We start from the raw sequence: 23374 nt of genomic DNA on the forward strand, positions 1-23374 counted from the left end.
ACCATTTAATTACAGTAACCTACTGGTTCCAGTATACAACTGTTTTTAAAAACTGCTATGCAGTATGAATACATTTGCATAGCAGTTTTTAAAAACAGTTTTATACTGGAACCATTAGCTGCCAGTAGGTTACTGTAATTAAATGGTGAAATGTCTTACAGTGTGAGATAATGCCAAAAAAGCAATAAAAAATGATTCAAACACAACTCCAAATCCAAACATGCAAAATGTCTAAAAATGCCTATAATATTGAATCAATGTGCGTTTCACTAGAATCAGTTGTTTTTGTAATCTTTGCAAATACAAAAATTAGTTTTACCCATAATGACAGTATAACTGCCACACTCAATATGAAACCACACATGAAAAATGTCTAATAATGAACTTTGTGAGTTTTACTAGAAACATTTTCTTTTGTAAGATTTGCAAAGACACAAATTATTTTTTTTTACTCAATATGACAGTTTAACTGCCACGCTCTATATGTAAGTTATTTAAACATGACTCCTAAACTACACTTGAAAAATTGCTACTATTGCCTCAAATGATGCATTCTTGTGAGTTTTGCTCGAAACATATGCTTTTTTAAGGCTTGCAAACACAAAAAGTAGTTTTTTACTCAATATGATAATAATGTTCATAGAATCCTGAGATAATGCGAAAAAAGCAATAAAAATTTATTCCATCATAATTTCTAAACCAAACATGCAACATGTCTAAAAATGCCTGTAATATTGAATCCATTTGAGTTTTACTAGAATCAGATAATCTTTTGTAAGGTTTGCAAATCCAAAAATTAGGTTTTACTCACTATGACAGTTATTAAACATAACTAGTAAACCACCCATGCAAAATGGCTAAAAATGCCTGAAATAATGCATCATTGGGAGTTTTACTCTAAACATATGCTTTTTTTAAAGCCCGCAAACACAAAAAGTAATTTTTTACTCCATATGACTGTAATGTTCTTAGAATCCTGGTATAATGCAAAAAAAAAGCAATAAAAACCTATTGAAACATAACTCCTAAACAACAGATTGCAAAATGGCTAATAATACCTGGAGATATGTATCTTTGTTAGTTTTACTAGAAAAATAATCTTTTGTAAGGTTTGCAAAGACACAAGTTAGTTTTTTTTACTCAATATGACAGTATAGATGTCATACTAAATATGACATTTATTTAAAAATAACTCCAAAACCAAACATGCATTATGTCTAAAAATGCCTGTAATATTGAATTTATGTGAGTTTTACCAGAATCAGGTATTTTGGTAAGGTTTACAAATACAAAAATTATGTTTTACTCATAATGACAGTATAACTGCCAAAAACATTATGACCGTTTCTTCAAACATAACTCCTAAACCACAAATGCAAAATGGCTAATATTGCCTGGAGAAATATATCTTTGTGAGTTTTACTGGAAAAAAATATATTGTGTAAGGTTTGCTAAAAAAAAAAAGTAGTTTTTTAAATAAATATGACAATTATGTTCTTAGAATCCTGAGATAATGCGAAAAAAGCAATACAAAAGTATTCCATCATAATTCCTAAACCAAACATGCAACGTGTCTAAAAATGCCTGTAATATTGAATCCATGTGAGTTTTACTAGAATCAGTTGTTTTCTTAAGGTTTTCATATACAAAAAATAGGTTTTACTCACTATGACAGTATACAGTCACACTCAATATGACAGTTATTAAACATAACTAGTAAACCACACATAAAAAATAGCTAATAATGCCTGAAATAATTCATCATTGGGAGTTTTACTCTAAAAATATGCTTTTTTAAGGCTAGCAAAAACAAAAAGTAGTTTTTTACTCAATATGACAGTAATGTTCTTGGAATCATGAGATAATGCGAAAAAAGCAATACAAATGTATTCCAACATAATTCCTAAACCAACCATGCAAAATTCCTAATAATGCATGAACATTTTATCTTTGTGAGTTTTACAAGAAAAATCATATTTTGTAAGGTTTGCAAAGACACAAGTTTTTTTTTTTTTACTCAATATTACAGTATAGCTGTCATACTATATATGAAGGTTATATAAACATAATTTCAAAACCAAATATGCAAAATGTCTAAAAATGCCTGTAATATTGTATCTATGTGAGTTTTACTAGAATCAGATTTTTTTGTAAGGTTTGCAAATACAAAAATTAGGTTTCACTCACTATGACAGTATACTGCCACTCTCAATATGACAGTTTTTTAAACATAACTCCTAAACAACACGTAAGAAATTGCTAATAATGCCTGGAGAAATGTATCTTTGTTAGTTTTACTAGAATAATGATCTTTTGTAAGGTTTGCAAAGACACAAGTTAGTTGTTTTACTCAATATGACTACATATGAAAGTTAGATAAACATTACTCCAAAATTTAAACATGCCTGTAATATTGAATCCATGTGAGTTTTACCAGAATCAGGTATTTTGGTAAGGTTTACAAATACAAAAATGAGGTGTTACTTATAATGACAGTATTACTGCCACTTCAATATGACAGTTATTTAAACATAACTCTTAAACCACACATGTAAAAAGGCTAATATTGCCTGGAGAAATGTATCTTTGTGAGTTTTACTAAAAATAAATGTTGTATAAGGGTTGTAAAGACACAAGTTAGTTTTTTTTTACTCAATATATAATATATATATTTCATATATATAATATATGAAAGTTATATAAACATAACTCCAAAAGCAAACATGCATTATGTCTAAAAATGCCTGTAATATTGTATTCATGTGAGTTTAACTAGAATCAGTTGTTTTTGTAAGGTTTGCAAAAACAAACTATGGGTTTTTCTCACAATGACAGTATACTGTCACACTCAATCTGACAGTTATTTAAACATAACTCCTAAACCACACATGCAAAATGGCTAATAATGTCTGGAGAAATGTATCTTTGTGAGTATTACTAGAAAAAATATATTTTTTAAGGTTTGCAAAGACACAAGTTAGTTGTTTTACTCAATATGACAGTATAACTGTCATACTAAATCCATCCATCCATTTTCTTCCGCTTATCCGAGGTCGGGTTGCGGGGGCAGCAGCCTAAGCAGAGAAGCCCAGACTTCCCTCTCCCCAGCCACTTTGTCCAGCTCTTCTCGGGGGATCCTGAGGCGTTCCCAGGCCAGCCGGGAGATATAGTCTTGCAAATGTGTCCTGGGTCTTCCCCGTGGCCTCCTGCCGGTCGGACTTGCCCTAAACACCTCCCTAGGGAGGTGTTTAGGGCAAGGTGGCATCCTGAGCAGATGCCCGAACCACCTCATCTGGCTCCTCTCAATGTGGAGGAGCAGCAGCTTTACTCTGAGTTCCTCCCGGATGACAGAGCTTCTCACCCTATCACTAAGGGAGAGACCTGCCACCCGGCGGAGGAAACTCATTTCGGCCGCTTGTACCCGTGATCTTGTCCTTTCAGTCATAACCCAAAGCTCATGACCATAGGTGACGATGGGAACGTAGATCGACCGGTAAATTGAGAGCTTTTCCTTCTGGCTCAGCTCCTTCTTCACCACAACGGATCGATATAGCGTCCTCATTACTGAAGACGCCGCACCAATCCGCCTGTGGATCTTACGATCCACTGTTCCCTCACTCGTGAACAAGACTCCTAGGTACTTAGAATCCTCCACTTTGGGCAAGATCTCCTCCCCAACCTGTAGATGGCACTCCACCCTTTCCCGGGCGAGAACCATGGACTCGGACTTGGAGGTGCTGATTCTCATCCCAGTCGCTTCACACTCGGCTGCGAACCGATCCAATGAGAGCTGAAGATCCTGGCCAGTTGAAGCCATCAGGACCACATTATCTGCAAAAAGCAGAGACCTAATCCTGCAGCCACCAAACCGGATCCCCTCAACACCATGACTGCACCTACAAATTCTGTCCATAAAAGTTTTGAACAGAATCGGTGACAAAGGGCATCCTCACTGGAAAGGGGTCCGACTTACTGCCGGCAATGTGGACAAAGCTCTGACACTGATCATACAGGGAGCGACCCGCCACAATCAGACAGTCCGATACCCCATACTCTCTGAGCACTCCCCACAGGACTTCCCGGGATACGGTCGAATGCCTTCTCCAAGTCCACAAAGCCCATGTAGACTGGTTAGGCAAACTCCCATGCACACTCAAGGACCCTGCCGAGAATATAGAGCTGGTCTAAAGTTCCACGACCAGGACGAACAGTGTGGTTTTCGTCCTGGTCGTGGAACTGGAGGATCCGAGGTTCGACTATCCGGCGTAGCCTCCTCTCCAGTACACATGAATAGACCTTACCGGGAAGGCTGAGGAGTGTGATCCACGATAGTTGGAACACACGCTCCGGTTCCCCTTCTTAAAGAGAGGAACCACGACCACGGTCTCCCAAACCAGTTGGTGGGATTGAGGAGGTCTTCGAAGTATTCCCTCCACCGATCCGTAATATCCGCAGTAAAGGTCAGCAGCACACTGCCCCCCCCCGCCCCCCCCCCCCCCCCCCCCCCCATGGCAGATAGGCTCTTTCTTCAGTGTTTGATGGCTTCCCTCACTGCTGGTATCCACCAGCGGGTTCTAGGATTACCGCCACGACATGCACCAAACACCTTGAGGCCACAGCTCCAATCAGCCGCCTCGCCAAGAGGGGCACGGAAAATGGTCCAGCACCTCCCTCGTGACATGTTCAAAGTTCTTCCGGAGGTGCGAATTGAAACTCTCTCTGACAGGAGACTCTGCTAGGCGTTCCCAGCAGACCCTCACAATGCATTTGGGCCTGCCACGTCTGTCCGGCATCATCCCCCACCATCGGAACCAGCTCACCACCAGGTGGTGATCGGTAGAAAGCTCTGCCCCTCTCGTCACCCGAGTGTCCAAAACATGAGGCCGCAAATCCGATGAAACAACTACAAAGTCAATCATGGAACTGCGGCCGAGGGTGTCCTGGTGCCAAGTGCACATATGGACACCCTTATGTTTGAACATTGTGTTTGTTATGGACAATCCGTGACGAGTACAAAAGTCCAATAACAAAGCACCACTTGGGTTCACATCCGGGTGGTCATTTTTCCCAATCACGCCTCTCCAGGTTTCACTGTCATTGCCAAAATGAGCGTTGAAGCCCCCCACCGCAGAACAAGGGAATCACCCGAGGGAGCACTCTCCAGTACTCCATCAAAGAAGTGGGTAGTCGGAGCTGCTGTTTGGTGCGTAAACACAAAAAACAGTCAGGACCCGTCCCCCAACCCGAAGGCGGAGGGAAGCTACCATCTCGTCTACTGTGTTAAAGTCCAATGTGCAGGCTTTGAGTCGTGGGGGCAACAAGAATTGCCACACCAGCCTGTCGCCTCTCATTGCTTGCAATGCCAGAGTGGAAGAGAGTCCGGCCCCAGAGAGAACAGGTTCCAGAGCCCTGGCTGTGCGTAGAAGTGAGTCCAACTATATCTCGCCGGAACTTCTCCTTCCCTCCCAGCGAGGTGACATTCCACGTCTCAAGAGCTAGCTTATGTCGCCGATGATTGGACCGCCAAGTGCCCTGCCTTCGGCTGCTGCCCAGCTCACACTGCACCCGACCTCTATGACCCAGCCAATGAGTGGTGAGCCCATTGGAGGGGGGACCCACATTGCCTCTTCGAGCTAAGCCTGAGTCCCATGGGGACAGGCGCTCGCCATTGTGCCCCACCTCTGGGCCTGGCTCCAGAGGGGAGCCCCGGTGACCCGCGTCCGGGCGAGGAAAAATCTAGGTCCTCGATTTGTACTTCTTATAAAGGTCTTTGAGCTGCTTTTTTTCTGATCCCTCACCTAGCACCTGTTTGTCTGGGAGACCCTACCAGGGGGCATAGAAGCCCAAGTACCGATGGATGGTCGAGCGATAACCTGCTGCCACCTGGCCGCCGCAGCTAAAGCCATCCTACTGGTGTGTTTTTGATAACAAGGTAATTCCCGTGCAATCAGAGTCACTTGTAACTTTAAATATGTGGAGCCACTCCCAATTTGTCTTGGTCAGAATGAATCAGGCAAAGAAAGTTTTCTACAATATGTGCCAGTGAAAAACACCATTGAGTCACTGTTATCCTTAAAGTCTGTGAGGGAGCAAATACAGCAAGTAAAAACGGGAATCCAACCTGATAATGTTATTCAGGATTTGTGGGGTGGCACAAATATTAAAAAGAACATGCTGCTCAAAGACAGGACCTCCTCCTTAGGCATAATTCTTTATCAAGATTCCTTTAAAGTGGCAAATCCACTAGGGTCTGGAAGGAAAAAGCACAAGATTGTCAACAAGCTGTCCCACCACTCTGGTCGCTTTGGTGTAGAACACATTAAAGCCTTCTACAGAAAGCTAGAAGTATCCAACAATGATTTCAAATTAGAAATTGTCACAGCTGATGAGGTGCTTAAAAAATTGAGCGCGCTCCACCCAAACAAGGCCACCGGCCTTGATAATTATCCCTTCAGATTCCTCAGGGACTCTTCCTCCATCATTGCCCCAATCATCACGCACATAATAAACATCTCAATTTCACACGGCCATGTACAAAAAGATTTTAAGATAGCAAGAGTAACTCCCCTCTTTGAAAAAGGAAGAAAATTGGAATCTGGCAACTACCGACCTGTTTCTATTCTCAGTTCCATTTCGAAAGTAATGGAAAAAATAGTTTATGAACAGGTCGATAGTTGCCTTGCCACTAATAAACTCATATACAAATTCCAATCCGGCTTCAGAACTAACCACTCCACTGACAAATGCCTTCTCTATCTGACCGACCAAATCAAACATGAGGTGGACGCGGGCAAATACTGCGGCATGGTCATTCTGGACCTTCAGAAGGCATCTGACACCGTTCACCACGCTATACTGTTGGATAAGCTCAGAGCAATCGGATTTAACAAAACCTCATCGAGCTGGATGCAATCTTACTTGAGGGGAGAGAACAGGTGGTAGAGGTGAACGGCACCGTGTCCCCCCCCCCCCTCTCAGTGACCTGTGGAGTCCTTCAAGGCAGTATATTGGGGCCTTTACTGTTCCTAATATACTTAAACGACTTGTCATCGGCATGCGACTGTGAATTGTTCTTGTTTGCGGATGACTCGGCCTTGCTGGTATCAGACAGGGACTAGTCACAGGTGGAGAAAGTCCTCAGTGCTGAACTCTGTAGAACTTGCACCTTGCTCGCTGAAAACAAGCTATTCATACACTTGGGTAAAACGGAATCCATCCTGTTTGGGTCCCACATCAACCTTAAGAAAGTCAATGACTTCACTATGAAAGTGGGTGTCATTGTTATCACCAGGAAGGATGAGGTCACCTACCTAGGTTCCATTCTAGAGGCTAATCTTTCCTGCGATAAAATGGCAACCAAGGTAATCAAAAAGGTCAACCAACGAACGAGATTTCTCTATAGAATCTCCTCTCTGGTCAACAAAAGCACCATGAGGATTCTGGCGGGAACTCTCGTCAACCCTTTTTGGATTACGCATGCACCTCCTGGTACCCTAGCACCTCCAAAACCCTCAAATCTAAACTCCAAACATCCCAGAACAAGCCAGTCACATTACTTCTAGACCTCCACCCCAGCTCCCACCTCACTACCCACTTCTCCAAAGTGGGCTGGCTCAGGGTGGAGGACAGAGTAAAACAATTTGCACTGAGCCTAGTCTATAAAATCCGCTACACCTCCCTGATACCGAAATACATGTCAAACTACTTCCTTAAAGTAAATGACCGCCATAACCACAACACCAGGGGGAGCTCCACTAACCACGTTAAACCCAGATTCCGATCTAACAAAGGTCTTAACTCATTCTCTTTCTATGCCACATCAACGTGGAATGCGCTCCCAACAGGTATAAGAAAGGGCATCTCTATCCTCCTTCAAAACCGCACTAAATGTACACCTCCAGGCAGCTAGAACCCTAAACTAACACCCTCCCCGGATTGTTAATAATCAAATGTAAACAATCAAATGCAGATACTTTTTCTTATGCCTTCTGATCTCTCTCTCTCTCTCTCTCTCTCTCTCTCTCTCTCTCTCTCTCTCTCTCTCTCTCTCTCTCTCTCTCTCTCTCTCTTTCTCTCTCTGCCTCTCTCTCTCTCTCTCTCTCTATGTCCACTACTTGCTGTACATATCCTACCAAGTCAGACCTACACTGTACCAATATCAATTTCTCTGTTCTCAATTGTTGATGACTGATGATAACCAAACCTAACAACCCCCTGCCCCTCCACACCCCGGATTGTAAATAATGTAAATAATTCAATGTGATTATCTTGTGTGATGACTGTATTATGATAATAGTATATACCTGTATCTGGTAGTGTATATCTGTATCATGAATCAATTTAAGTGGACCCTACTTAAACAAGTTGAAAAACTTATTCGGTTGTTACCATTTACTGGTCAATTGTACGGAATATGTACTTCACTTTGCAACTTACTAATAAAAGTCTCAATCAATCAATCAATCAAAGTCCGGCCTTCATGCCAAGAGCCTAAATCTCTAATGTGAGTGACTTCATTAGATACTTTGCTCGCCGGGAAATAGTAGCAACAGGACTACTGCAATTTAACGACAAGCCTCAACATTTCAGAGCTTGGAAACGCTCCTTTAAAAATGCAATAAATGGATTAGATTTAACAACAAGTGAGGAGATGGACTTGATGTTAAAGTGGCTTGGCAAAGAATCCTCTGAACACGTAGAACAAATTACAGCCATACACATTAACAACCCAACCAAAGGTCTCAATATGATGTGGGACAGGCTTGAGCAATGTTATGGCTCAGCTGAAGTGATTGAGGATACACTCTTCAAAAGAATTGATATGTTCCCCCAAATCACATCCAAAGACTACACAAACTAAGGAAGTTTAGTGACCTGCTCATGGAAATGCAGAGTGCTAAAGCTGAAGGAGACCTTCCTGGTCTTGCGTTTTTGGATACCGCAAGAGGATTAAATCCAATTGTGCAGAAACTTCCCGTCAATTTGCAAGAAAGGTGGACCACAGTAGGAGCTAAATACAAATGCACACGTGTCCCCTTCCCACCATTCAATGTTTTTGTAGACTTTGTAACGCGAGAAGCTAACTCAAGAAATGACCCAAGCTTTAACTTTACATCGTTCCCTGACGTACCCAAACTCGACAAACTGCCTTTGAGAGCATATAAACAAAAAGAAATTTCAGTGCACAAAACTGATGTTGTCTCCCGTTACAATTTAGATACACAAAAAAACGGCAAACAAAGCTGTTAACAGCGACAAGCTTTGCCCAATTCACATGAAACCTCAGCCCCTCTCGAAGTGCAGATCATTTCGAATGAAAACACTCAATGATCGAAAAGCATTCTTAAAAGAGAACCACATTTGCTTCGAATTCTGTTCTTCATCTACACACAATGCAAAAAACTGTATGGTCAAGATACAGTTTTCTGAGTGTCTTGATGATAAACACTGCACTGTTCTTCACCCAGGACCAGCACCCTGGTTTAAAGAAACTGAACCTGCAGCAGAGTATGGAGAGGGACTTCGCTAAGTCGGAGGAGATCACGTCCACGTGCACACAGGTTTGTGGCGTGAGCGAAGCAGGCAGATCCTGCTCTAAAATTAGTCTTGTTAAAGTGTACCCAGCAGGCCATCCTGAACAAGCAGTAAGGCTCTATGCCATCCATGATGAACAATGTATGTCCTGAGTTTTTTCAATTGTTCAATGACCGTGGCCCTAGTTCCCCTTACTCACTAAGGACATGTGCTGGTACTAAAAAAGCAATGGGCAGGAGAGCTACAGGATATGTAGTGGCAGCCTTGGATGGTTCAGTCCACATCCCATTGCCTAGCCTCATTGAATGTATAAATATCCCAAACGATAGAGATGCAATTCCCACACCCAGTGCATCTATGCAACACAGTCACCTAAAGGCAGTAGCTCACCTTATCCCTGACCTGGACTCTAATGCCAATACTCATGCTTCTCGGACGGGATGTTATTAGAGTTCACAAAGTCCATAAACAGATAAGTGGCCCTAACAACGCACCCTATGCACAAAAATTGGACCTCGGGTGGGTCATAGTAGGAAACGTGTGTTTAGGTGATGTCCACAAAACTCTCGCTGTGAAGACGCTGTTCACAAATACAACTGAGAAGGGGCGTCCTACAATGTTTGAGCCATGCCCCAATGTATTTAATGTAATAGCGAGACATTGTGAGATACAAGTTCCATCCAGCTTCAGCACCCAACTTGTGGATAGCGCTTGCGAACCTGATCATTTAGGATGTAATGTGTTCAAACAAACCAGACATGACGATTACATCGCACCCTCCATTCAGGACAAAGCCTTCTTGAAAATAATGGAAGAAGGACTACAAAAGGACACAGACAAGAACTGGACAGCTCCATTACAATTCAAGTCGCCACGTCAAAAACTCCCTAACAACAGAATTTCACCATTTAATTACAGTAACCTACTGGTTCCAGTATACAACTGTTTTTAAAAACAGTTTTATACGGGAACCATTAGCTGCCAGTAGGTTACTGTAATTAAATGGTGAAATGTTTTACAGTGTGAGATAATGCGAAAAAAGCAATACAAAATGATTCAAACACAACTCCTAAACCAAACATGCAAAATGTCTAAAAATGCCTATAATATTGAATCTATGTGCGTTTCACTAGAATCAGTTGTTTTTGTAAGGTTTGCAAATACAAAAATTAGGTTTTACACATAATGACAGTATAACTGCCACACTCAATATGAAACCACACATGAAAAATGTCTAATAATGAATGCATCTTTGTGAGTTTTACTAGAAACATTTCTTTTGTAAGGTTTGCAAACACAAAAGTTATTTTTTTTTCACTCAATATGACATATAACTGCCACGCTCAATATGTAAGTTATTTAAACATAACTCCTAAACTACACATGAAAAATGGCTAATAATGCCTCAAATAATGCATTCTTGTGAGTTTTGCTCGAAACATATGCTTTTTTAAGGCTTGCAAACACAAAAAGTAGTTTTTTACTCAATATGACAATAATGTTCATAGAATCCTGAGATAATGCGAAAAAAGCAATACAAATGTATTTCATCATAATTCCTAAACCAAACATGCAAAATGTCTAAAAATGAATTAAGAAATGTATATTTGTGAGTTTTACTAGAAACATTTTTATTTGTAAGGTTTGCAAAGACGCATATTAATTTTTTTTACTCAATATAACAGTTTAACTGCCACGCTCAATATGTAAGTTATTTAAACATGACTCCTAAACTACACGTGAAAAATTGCTAATAATGCCTCAAATGATGCATTCTTGTGAGTTTTGCTCGAAACATATGCTTTTTTAAGGCTTGCAAACACAAAAAGTAGTTTTTTACTCAATATGATAATAATGTTCTTAGAATCCTGAGATAATGCGAAAAAAGCAATACAAATGTATTCCATCATAATTCCTAAACCAAACATGCAACATGTCTAACAATGCCTGTAATATTGAATCCATTTGAGTTTTACTAGAATCAGATAATCTTTTGTAAGGTTTGCAAATCCAAAAATTAGGTTTTACTCACTATGACAGTTATTAAACATAACTAGTAAACCACCCATGCAAAAATGGCTAAAAATGCCTGAAATAATGCATCATTGGGAGTTTTACTCTAAACATATGCTTTTTTTAAAGCCCGCAAACACAAAAAGTATTTTTTTACTCCATATGACTGTAATGTTCTTAGAATCCTGGGATAATGCAAAAAAAGCAATAAAAACCTATTCAAACATAACTCCTAAACAACAGATTGCAAAATGGCTAATAATACCTGGAGATATGTATCTTTGTTAGTTTTACTAGAAAAATAATATTTCGTAAGGTTTACAAAGACACACGTTAGTTTTTTTTACTCAATATGACAGTATAGCTGTCATACTAAATATAAAATTTATATAAAAATAACTCCAAAACCAAACATGCATTATGTCTAAAAATGCCTGTAATATTGAATCTATGTGTGTTTTACCAGAATCAGGTATTTTGGTAAGGTTTACAAATACAACAATTCTGTTTTACTCATAATGACAGTATAACTGCCACAAACAATATGACAGTTTTTTCAAACATAACTCCTAAACCACAAATGCAAAATGGCTAATATTGCCTGGAGGAATATACCTTTGTGAGTTTTACTGGAAAAAATATATTTTGTAAGGTTTGCAAAAACAAAAAAAAGTTTTTTACTCAATATGACAATTATGTTCTTAGAATCCTGAGATAATGCGAAAAAAGCAATAAAAAAGTATTCCATCATAATTCCTAAACCAAACATGCAAAATGTCTAAAAATGCCTGTAATATTGAATCCATGTGAGTTTTACTAGAATCAGTTGTTTTCGTAAGGATTTCATATACAAAAATTAGGTTTTACTCACTATGACAGTATACTGTCACACTCAATATGACAGTTATTAAACATAACTAGTAAACCACACATAAAAAATAGCTAATAATGCCTGAAATAATGCATCATTGGGAGTTTTACTCTAAAATATGCTTTTTTAAGGCTTACAAAAACAAAAAGTAGTTTTTTACTCAATATGACAGTAATGTTCTTGGAATCATGAGATAATGCGAAAAAAGCAATAAAAATGTATTCAAACATAACTCCTAAACAACACATGCAAAATGGCTAATAAAGCCTAGTGACATGTATATTTGTTAGTTTTACTAGCAAAATGATCTTTTGTAAGGTTTGCAAAGACACAAGTTACTTTTTTAAATTTAATACTACTGTATAACTGTCATACTAAATATTAAAGTTATTTGAACATAACTCCAAAACCAAACATGCAATCTGTCTAAAAATGCCTGATATAATGCATCCTCGTGAGTTTTACTCGAAACATATGCTTTTTTAAGGCTTGCAAACACAAAAAGTAGTTTTTTTACTTAATATGACAGTAATGTTTTTAAAATCCTGAGACAATGCGAAAAAAGCAATAAAAATGTATTCCAACATAATTTCTAAACCAACCATGCAAAATTCCTAATAATGCGTGAAAATTTTATCTTTGTGAGTTTTACAAGAAAAATCATATTTTGTAAGGTTTGCAAAGACACAAGTTTTTTTTTTTTACTCAATATTACAGTATAGCTGTCATACTATATATGAAGGTTATATAAACATAATTTCAAAACCAAATATGCATAATGTCTAAAAATGCCTGTAATATTGTATCTATGTGAGTTTTACTAGAATCAGATTTTTTTGTAAGGTTTGCAAATACAAAAATTAAGTTTTACTCACTATGACAGTATACTGCCACACTCAATATGACAGTTTTTTAAACATAACTCCCAAACAACACATAAGAAATTGCTAATAATGCCTGGAGAAATGTATATTTGTTAGTTTTACTAGAATAATGATCTTTTGTAAGGTTTGCAAAGACACAAGTTAGTTGTTTTACTCAGTATGACTACATATGAAAGTTAGATAAACATTACTCCAAAATTTAAACATGCCTGTAATATTGAATCCATGTGAGTTTTACCAGAATCAGGTATTTTGGTAAGGTTTACAAATACAAAAATTAGGTGTTACTTATAATGACAGTATTACTGCCACGTCAATATGACAGTTATTTAAACATAACTCTTAAACCACACATGTAAAAAGGCTAATATTGCCTGGAGAAAATTATCTTTGTGAGTTTTACTAAAAATAAATGTTGCGTAAGGGTTGTAAAGACACAAGTTATTTTTTTTTTTACTCAATATGACAGTATAACTGTCAGACTAAATATGAAAGTTATATAAACATAACTCCAAAAGCAAACATGCATTATGTCTAAAAATGCCTGTAATATTGTATTCATGTGAGTTTAACTAGAATCAGTTGTTTTTGTAAGGTTTGCAAATACAAACTATGGGTTTTTCTCACAATGACAGTATACTGTCACACTCAATCTGACAGTTATTTAAACATAACTCCTAAACCACACATGCAAAATGGCTAATAATGTCTGGAGAAATGTATCTTTGTGAGTATTACTAGGAAAAATATATTTTTTAAGGTTTGCAAAGACACAAGTTAGTTGTTTTACTCAATATGACAGTATAACTGTCATACTAAATCCATCCATCCATCCATTTTCTTCCGCGTATCCGAGGTCGGGTTGCGGGGGCAGCAGCCTAAGCAGAGAAGCCCAGACTTCCCTCTCCCCAGCCACTTTGTCCAGCTCTTCTCGGGGGATCCCGAGGCGTTCCCAGGCCAGCCGGGAGACATAGTCTTGCAAATGTGTCCTGGGTCTTCCCCGTGGCCTCCTGCCGGTCGGACTTGCCCTAAACACCTCCCTAGGGAGGCGTTCGGGTGGCATCCTGAGCAGATGCCCGAACCACCTCATCTGGCTCCTCTCAATGTGGAGGAGCAGCAGCTTTACTCTGAGTTCCTCCCGGATGACAGAGCTTCTCACCCTATCTCTAAGGGAGAGACCTGCCACCCGGCGGAGGAAACTCATTTCGGCCGCTTGTACCTGTGATCTTGTCCTTTCGGTCATAACCCAATGCTCATGACCATAGGTGACGATGGGAACGTAGATCGACCGGTAAAATTGAGAGCTTTTCCTTCTGGCTAAGCTCCTTCTTCACCACAACGGATCGATATAGCATCCTCATTACTGAAGACGCCGCACCAATCCGCCTGTGGATCTTACGATCCACTGTTCCCTCACTCGTGAACAAGACTCCTAGGTACTTAAACTCCTCCACTTTGGGCAAGATCTCCTCCCAAACCTGTAGATGGCACTCCACCCTTTCCCGGGCGAGAACCATGGACTCGGACTTGGAGGTGCTGATTCTCATCCCAGTCGCTTCACACTCGGCTGCGAACCGATCCAATGAGAGCTGAAGATCCTGGCCAGTTGAAGCCATCAGGACCACATTATCTGCAAAAAGCAGAGACCTAATCCTGCAGCCACCAAACCGGATCCCCTCAACACCATGACTGCACCTAGAAATTCTGTCCATAAAAGTTTTGAACAGAATCGGTGACAAAGGGCAGCCTTGGCGGAGTCCAACCCTCACTGGAAAGTGGTCCGACTTACTGCCGGCAATGTGGACAAAGCTCTGACACTGATCATACAGGGAGCGACCCGCCACAATCAGACAGTCCGATACCCCATACTCTCTGAGCACTCCCCACAGGACTTCCCAGGATACGGTCGAATGCCTTCTCCAAGTCCACAAAGCCCATGTAGACTGGTTAGGCAAACTCCCATGCACACTCAAGGACCCTGCCGAGAATATAGAGCTGGTCTAAAGTTCCACGACCCGGACGAACAGTGTGGTTTTCGTCCTGGTCGTGGAACTGGAGGATCCGAGGTTCGACTATCCGGCGTAGCCTCCTCTCCAGTACACATGAATAGACCTTACCGGGAAGGCTGAGGAGTGTGATCCACGATAGTTGGAACACACGCTCCGGTTCCCCTTCTTAAAGAGAGGAACCACCACCCCGGTCTCCCAAACCAGAGGTACCGCCCCCAATGTCCACGCGATGTTGCAGAGTCTTGTCAACCAAGACAGCCCCACAGCATCCAGAGCCTTAAGGATCTCATCCACCCCCGGGGCCTTGCCATCGAGGAGCTTTTTAACTACCTCAGCAACTTTAGCCCCAGAAATAGGAGAACCCACAAGAGATTCCCCAGGCACTGCTTAAACATAGGAAGACATGTTGGTGGAACCCACCACAGATCCCCCCCCCCATGGCAGATAGGCTCTTTCTTCAGTGTTTGATGGCTTCCCTCACTGCTGGTATCCACCAGCGGGTTCTAGGATTACCGCCACGACATGCACCAAACACCTTGAGGCCACAGCTCCAATCAGCCGCCTCGCCAAGAGGGGCACGGAAAATGGTCCAGCACCTCCCTCGTGACATGTTCAAAGTTCTTCCGGAGGTGCGAATTGAAACTCTCTCTGACAGGAGACTCTGCTAGGCGTTCCCAGCAGACCCTCACAATGCATTTGGGCCTGCCACGTCTGTCCGGCATCATCCCCCACCATCGGAGCCAGCTCACCACCAGGTGGTGATCGGTAGAAAGCTCTGCCCCTCTCGTCACCCGAGTGTCCAAAACATGAGGCCGCAAATCCGATGACACAACTACAAAGTCAATCATGGAACTGCGGCCGAGGGTGTCCTGGTGCCAAGTGCACATATGGACACCCTTATGTTTGAACATTGTGTTTGTTATGGACAATCCGTGACGAGTACAAAAGTCCAATAACAAAGCACCACTTGGGTTCACATCCGGGTGGTCATTTTTCCCAATCACGCCTCTCCAGGTTTCACTGTCGTTGCCAAAATGAGCAGAACAAGGGAATCACCCGAGGGAGCACTCTCCAGTACTCCATCAAAGAAGTGGGTAGTCGGAGCTGCTGTTTGGTGCGTAAACACAAAAAACAGTCAGGACCCGTCCCCCAACCCGAAGGCGGAGGGAAGCTACCATCTCGTCTACTGTGTTAAAGTCCAATGTGCAGGCTTTGAGTCGTGGGGGAAACAAGAATTGCCACACCAGCCTGTCGCCTCTCATTGCTTGCAATGCCAGAGTGGAAGAGAGTCCGGCCCCGGAGAGAACAGGTTCCAGAGCTCTGGCTGTGCGTAGAAGTGAGTCCAACTATATCTAGCCGGAACTTCTCCTTCCCTCCCAGCGAGGTGACATTCCACGTCTCAAGAGCTAGCTTATGTCGCCGATGATTGGACCGCCATGTGCCCTGCCTTCGGCTGCTGCCCAGCTCACACTGCACCCGACCTCTATGACCCAGCCAATGAGTGGTGAGCCCATTGGAGGGGGGACCCACATTGCCTCTTCGAGCTAAGCCTGAGTCCCATGGGGACAGGCCCGGCCACCAGGCGCTCGCCATTGTGCCCCACCTCTGGGCCTGGCTCCAGAGGGGAGCCCCGGTGACCCGCGTCCGGGAGAGGAAAAATCTAGGTCCTCGATTTGTACTTCTCATAAAGGTCTTTGAGCTGCTTTTTTTCTGATCCCTCACCTAGGACCTGTTTGTCTGGGAGACCCTACCAGGGGGCATAGAAGCCCAAGTACCGATGGATGGTCGAGCGATAACCTGCTGCCACCTGGCCGCCGCAGCTAAAGCCATCCTACTGGTGTGTTTTGGATAACAAGGTAATTCCTGTGCAATCAGAGTCACTTGTAACTTTAAATATGTGGAGCCACTCCCAATTTGTCTTGGTCAGAATGAATCAGGCAAAGAAAGTTTTCTACAATATGTGCCAGTGAAAAACACCATTGAGTCACTGTTATCCTTAAAGTCTGTGAGGGAGCAAATACAGCAAGTAAAAACTGGAATCCAACCTGATAATGTTATTCAGGATTTGTGGGGTGGCACAAATATTAAAAAGAACATGCTGCTCAAAGACAGGACCTCCTCCTTAGGCATAATTCTTTATCAAGATTCCTTTAAAGTGGCAAATCCACTAGGGTTTGGAAGGAAAAAGCACAATATTGTCAACAAGCTGTCCCACCACTCTGGTCGCTTTGGTGTAGAACACATTAAAGCCTTCTACAGAAAGCTAGAAGTATCCAACAATGATTTCAAATTAGAAATTGTCACAGCTGATGAGGTGCTTAAAAAATTGAGCGCGCTCCACCCAAACAAGGCCACCGGCCTTGATAATTATCCCTTCAGATTCCTCAGGGACTCTTCCTCCATCATTGCCCCAATCATCACGCACATAATAAACCTCTCAATTTCACACGGCCAAGTACAAAAAGATTTTAAGATAGCAAGAGTAACTCCCCTCTTTGAAAAAGGAAGAAAATTGGAATCTGGCAACTACCGACCTGTTTCTATTCTCAGTTCCATTTCGAAAGTAATGGAAAAAATAGTTTATGAACAGGTCGATAGTTGCCTTGACACTAATAAACTCATATACATATTCCAATCCGGCTTCAGAACTAATCACTCCACTGACAAATGCCTTCTCTATCTGACCGACCAAATCAAACATGAGGTGGACGCGGGCAAATACTGCGGCATGGTCATTCTGGACCTTCAGAAGGCATCTGACACCGTTCACCACGCTATACTGTTGGATAAGCTCAGAGCAATCGGATTGAACAAAACCTCATCGAGCTGGAGGGGAGAGAACAGGTGGTAGAGGTGAACGGCACACTGTCCCCCCCCCCCCCCCCCCCCCCCCCTCTCAGTGACCTGTGGAGTCCTTCAAGGCAGTATATTGGGGCCTTTACTGTTCCTAATATACTTAAACGACTTGTCATCGGCATGCGACTGTGAATTGTTCTTGTTTGCGGATGACTCGGCCTTGCTGGTATCAGACAGGGACTAGTCACAGGTGGAGAAAGTCTTCAGTGCTGAACTCTGTAGAACTTGCACCTTGCTCGCTGAAAACAAGCTATTCATACACTTGGGTAAAACGGAATCCATCCTGTTTGGGTCCCACATCAACCTTAAGAAAGTCAATGACTTCACTATGAAAGTGGGTGTCATTGTTATCACCAGGAAGGATGAGGTCACCTACCTAGGTTCCATTCTAGAGGCTAATCTTTCCTGCGATAAAATGGCAACCAAGGTAATCAAAAAGGTCAACGAACGAGATTTCTCTATAGAATCTCCTCTCTGGTCAACAAAAGCACCATGAGGATTCTGGCGGGAACTCTCGTCAACCCTTTTTGGATTACGCATGCACCTCCTGGTACCCTAGCACCTCCAAAACCCTCAAATCTAAATTCCAAACATCCCAGAACAAGCCAGTCACATTACTTCTAGACCTCCACCCCAGCTCCCACCTCACTACCCACTTCTCCAAAGTGGGCTGGCTCAGGGTGGAGGACAGAGTAAAACAATTTGCACTGAGCCTAGTCTATAAAATCCGCTACACCTCCCTGATACCGAAGTACATGTCAAACTACTTCCTTAAAGTAAATGACCGCCATAACCACAACACCAGGGGGAGCTCCACTAACCACGTTAAACCCATATTCCGATCTAACAAAGGTCTTAACTCATTCTCTTTCTATGCCACACGAACGTGGAATGCGCTCCCAACAGGTATAAGAAAGGGCATCTCTATCCTCCTTCAAAACCGCACTAAACGTACACCTCCAGGCAGCTAGAACCCTAAACTAACACCCTCCCCGGATTGTTAATAATCAAATGTAAACAATCAAATGCAGATACTTTTTCTTATGCCTTCTGATCTCTCTCTCTCTCTCTCTCTCTCTCTCTTTCTCTCTCTGCCTCTCTCTCTCTCTCTCTATGTCCACTACTTGCTGTACATATCCTACCAAGTCAGACCTACACTGTACCAATATCAATTTCTCTGTTCTCAATTGTTGATGACTGATGATAACCAAACCTAACACCCCCCTGCCCCTCCACACCCCGGATTGTAAATAATGTAAATAATTCAATGTGATTATCTTGTGTGATGACTGTAATATGATAATAGTATATACCTGTATCTGGTAGTGTATATCTGTATCATGAATCAATTTAAGTGGACCCTACTTAAAAAAGTTGAAAAACTTATTCGGTTGTTACCATTTACTGGTCAATTGTACGGAATATGTACTTAACTTTGCAACTTACTAATAAAAGTCTCAATCATCCCACGATAGTTAGAACACACCCTCCGGTTCCCCTTCTTAAAGATTGTAAATAATGTAAATAATTCAATGTGATTATCTTGTGTGATGACTGTATTATGATAATAGTATATATCTGGTAGTGTATATCTGTATCATGAATCAATTTAAGTGTACCCTGACTTAAACAAGTTGAAAAACTTATTTGGTTGTTACCATTTAGTGGTCAATTGTACGGAATATGTACTTCACTCATGTGCAACTTACTAATAAAAGTCTCAATCAATCAATCAACCAAAGTCCGGCCTTCATGCCAAGAGCCTAAATCTCTAATGTGAGTGACTTCATTAGATACTTTGCTCGCCGGGAAATAGTAGCAACAGGACTACTGCAATTTAACGACAAGCCTCAAAATTTCAGAGCTTGGAAACGCTCCTTTAAAAATGCAATAAATGGATTAGATTTAACAACAAGTGAGGAGATGGACTTGATGTTAAAGTGGCTTGGCAAAGAATCCTCTGAACACGTAGAACAAATTACAGCCATACACATTAACAACCCAACCAAAGGTCTCAATATGATGTGGGACAGGCTTGAGCAATGTTATGGCTCAGCTGAAGTGATTGAGGATACACTCTTCAAAAGAATTGATATGTTCCCCCAAATCACATCCACAGACTACACAAACTAAGGAAGTTTAGTGACCTGCTCATGGAAATGCAGAGTGCTAAAGCTGAAGGAGACCTTCCTGGTCTTGCGTTTTTGGATACCGCAAGAGGATTAAATCCAATTGTGCAGAAACTTCCCTTCAATTTGCAAGAAAGGTGGACCACCTACTCAGTGGCCTAGTGGTTAGAGTGTCTGCCCTTAGATCGGTAGGTTGTGAGTTCAAACCCCGGCCGAGTCATACCATTACCTCCCTGCTTGGCACTCAGCATCAAAGATTGGAATTGGGGGTTAAATCACCAAAAAATGATTCCCGGGCGCGACACCGCTGCTGCCCACTGCTTCCCTCACCTCCCAGGGGGTGAACAAGGGGATGGGTCAAATGCAGAGGACAAATTTCACCACACCTAGTGTGTGTGTGACAATCATTGGTACTTTAACTTTAACAGTAGGAGCTAAATACAAATGCACACAACGTGTCCCCTTCCCACCATTCAATGTTTTTGTAGACTTTGTAACGCGAGAAGCTAACTCAAGAAATGACCCAAGCTTTAACTTTACATCGTTCCCTGACGTACCCAAACTCGACAAACCTGCCTTTGAGAGCATATAAACAAAAAGAAATTTCAGTGCACAAAACTGATGTTGTCTCCCGTTACAATTTAGATACACAAAAAAACGGCAAACAAAGCTGTTAACAGCGACAAGCTTTGCCCAATTCACATGAAACCTCAGCCCCTCTCGAAGTGCAGATCATTTCGAATGAAAACACTCGATGATCGAAAAGCATTCTTAAAAGAGAACCACATTTGCTTCAAATGCTGTTCTTCTTCTACACACAATGCAAAAAACTGTATGGTCAAGATACAGTTCTCTGAGTGTCTTGATGATAAACACTGCACTGCTCTTCACCCAGGACCAGCACCCTGGTTTAAAGAAACTGAACCTGCAGCAGTGTATGGAGAGGGACTCCGCTAAGTCTGAGGAGATCACGTCCAAGTGCACACAGGTTTGTGGCGTGAGCGAAGCAGGCAGATCCTGCTCTAAAATGAGTCTTGTTAAAGTGTACCCAGCAGGCCATCCTGAACAAGCAGTAAGGCTCTATGCCATCCATGATGAACAAAGTAACAGGTCGTTAGTATGTCCTGAGTTTTTTCAATTGTTCAATGACCGTGGCCCTAGTTCCCCTTACTCACTAAGGACATGTGCTGGTACTAAAAAAGCAATGGGCAGGAGAGCTACAGGATATGTAGTGGCAGCCTAGGATGGTTCAGTCCACATCCCATTGCCTAGCCTCATTGAATGTATAATTATCCCAAACGATAGAGATGCAATTCCCACACCCAGTGCATCTATGCAACACAGTCACCTAAAGTCAGTAGCTCACCTTATCCCTGACCTGGATTCTAATGCCAATACTCATGCTTCTCGGACGGGATGTTATTAGAGTTCACAAAGTCCATAAACAGATAACAATGCACTTCATGCACAAAAATTGGACCTCGGGTGGGTCATAGTAGGAAACGTGTGTTTAGGTGATGTCCACAAAACTCTCGCTGTGAAAACGCTGTTCACAAATACAACTGAGAAGGGGCGTCCTACAATGTTTGGGCCATGCCCCAATGTATTTAATGTAATAGCGAGACATTGTGAGATACAAGTTCCATCTAGCTTCAGCACCCAACTTGTGGATAGCGCTTGCGAACCTGATCATTTAGGATGTAATGTGTTCAAACAAACCAGACATGACGATTACATCGCACCCTCCATTCAGGACAAAGCCTTCTTGAAAATAATGGAAGAAGGATTACAAAAGGACACAGACAAGAGCTGGACAAGCTCCATTACAATTCAAGTCGCCACGTCAAAAACTCCCTAACAACAGAATTTCACCATTTAATTACAGTAACCTACTAGTTCCAGTATAAAACTGTTTTTAAAAACTGCTATGCAGTATGAATACATTTGCATAGCAGTTTTTAAAAACAGTTTTATACTGGAACCATTAGCTGCCAGTAGGTTACTGTAATTAAATGGTGAAATTTCTTACAGTGTGAGATAATGCCAAAAAAGCAATAAAAAATGATTCAAACACAACTCCTAAACCAAACATGCAAAATGTCTAAAAATGCCTATAATATTGAATCAATGTGCGTTTCACTAGAATCAGTTGTTTTTGTAAGGTTTGCAAATACAAAAATTAGGTTTTACCCATAATGACATTATAACTGCCACACTCAATATGAAACCACACATGAAAAATGTCTAATAATGAATGTATCTTTGTGAGTTTTACTAGAAACATTTCTTTTGTAAGGTTTGCAAACACAAAAGTTATTTTTTTTTCGCTCAATATGACAGTATAACTGCCACGCTCAATATGTAAGTTATTTAAACATAACTCCTAAACTACACATGAAAAATGGCTAATAATGCTTTAAATAATGCATTCCTGTGAGTTTTGATCGAAACATATGCTTTTTTTAGGCTTGCAAACACAAAAAGTAGTTTTTTACTCAATATGACAATAATGTTCTTAGAATCCTGAGATAATGCGAAAAAAGCAATAACAATGTATTTCATCATAATTCCTAAACCAAACATGCAAAATGTCTAAAAATGAATTAAGAAATGTATCTTTCTGAGTTTTACTAGAAACATTTTCTTTCGTAAGATTTTCAAAGACACAAATTATTTTTTTTACTCAATATGACAGTTTAACTGCCACGCTCAATATGTAAGTTATTTAAACATGACTCCTAAACTACACATGAAAAATTGCTAATATTGCCTCAAATGATGCATTTTTGTGAGTTTTGCTCGAAACATATGCTTTTTAAGGCTTGCAAACACAAAAAGTCGTTTTTTACTCAATATGATAATAATGTTCTTAGAATCCTGAGATAATGCAAAAAAAAGCAATGAAAATGTATTCCATCATAATTCCTAAACCAAACATGCAACATGTCTAAAAATGCCTGTATTATTGAATCCATTTGAGTTTTACTAGAATCAGATAATCTTTTGTAAGGTTTGCAAATCCAAAAATTAGGTTTTACTCACTATGACAGTTATTAAACATAACTAGTAAACCACCCA

Source organism: Entelurus aequoreus, linkage group LG19 (assembly GCF_033978785.1).
Source record: "Entelurus aequoreus isolate RoL-2023_Sb linkage group LG19, RoL_Eaeq_v1.1, whole genome shotgun sequence".
Lineage (NCBI taxonomy): Eukaryota > Metazoa > Chordata > Actinopteri > Syngnathiformes > Syngnathidae > Entelurus > Entelurus aequoreus.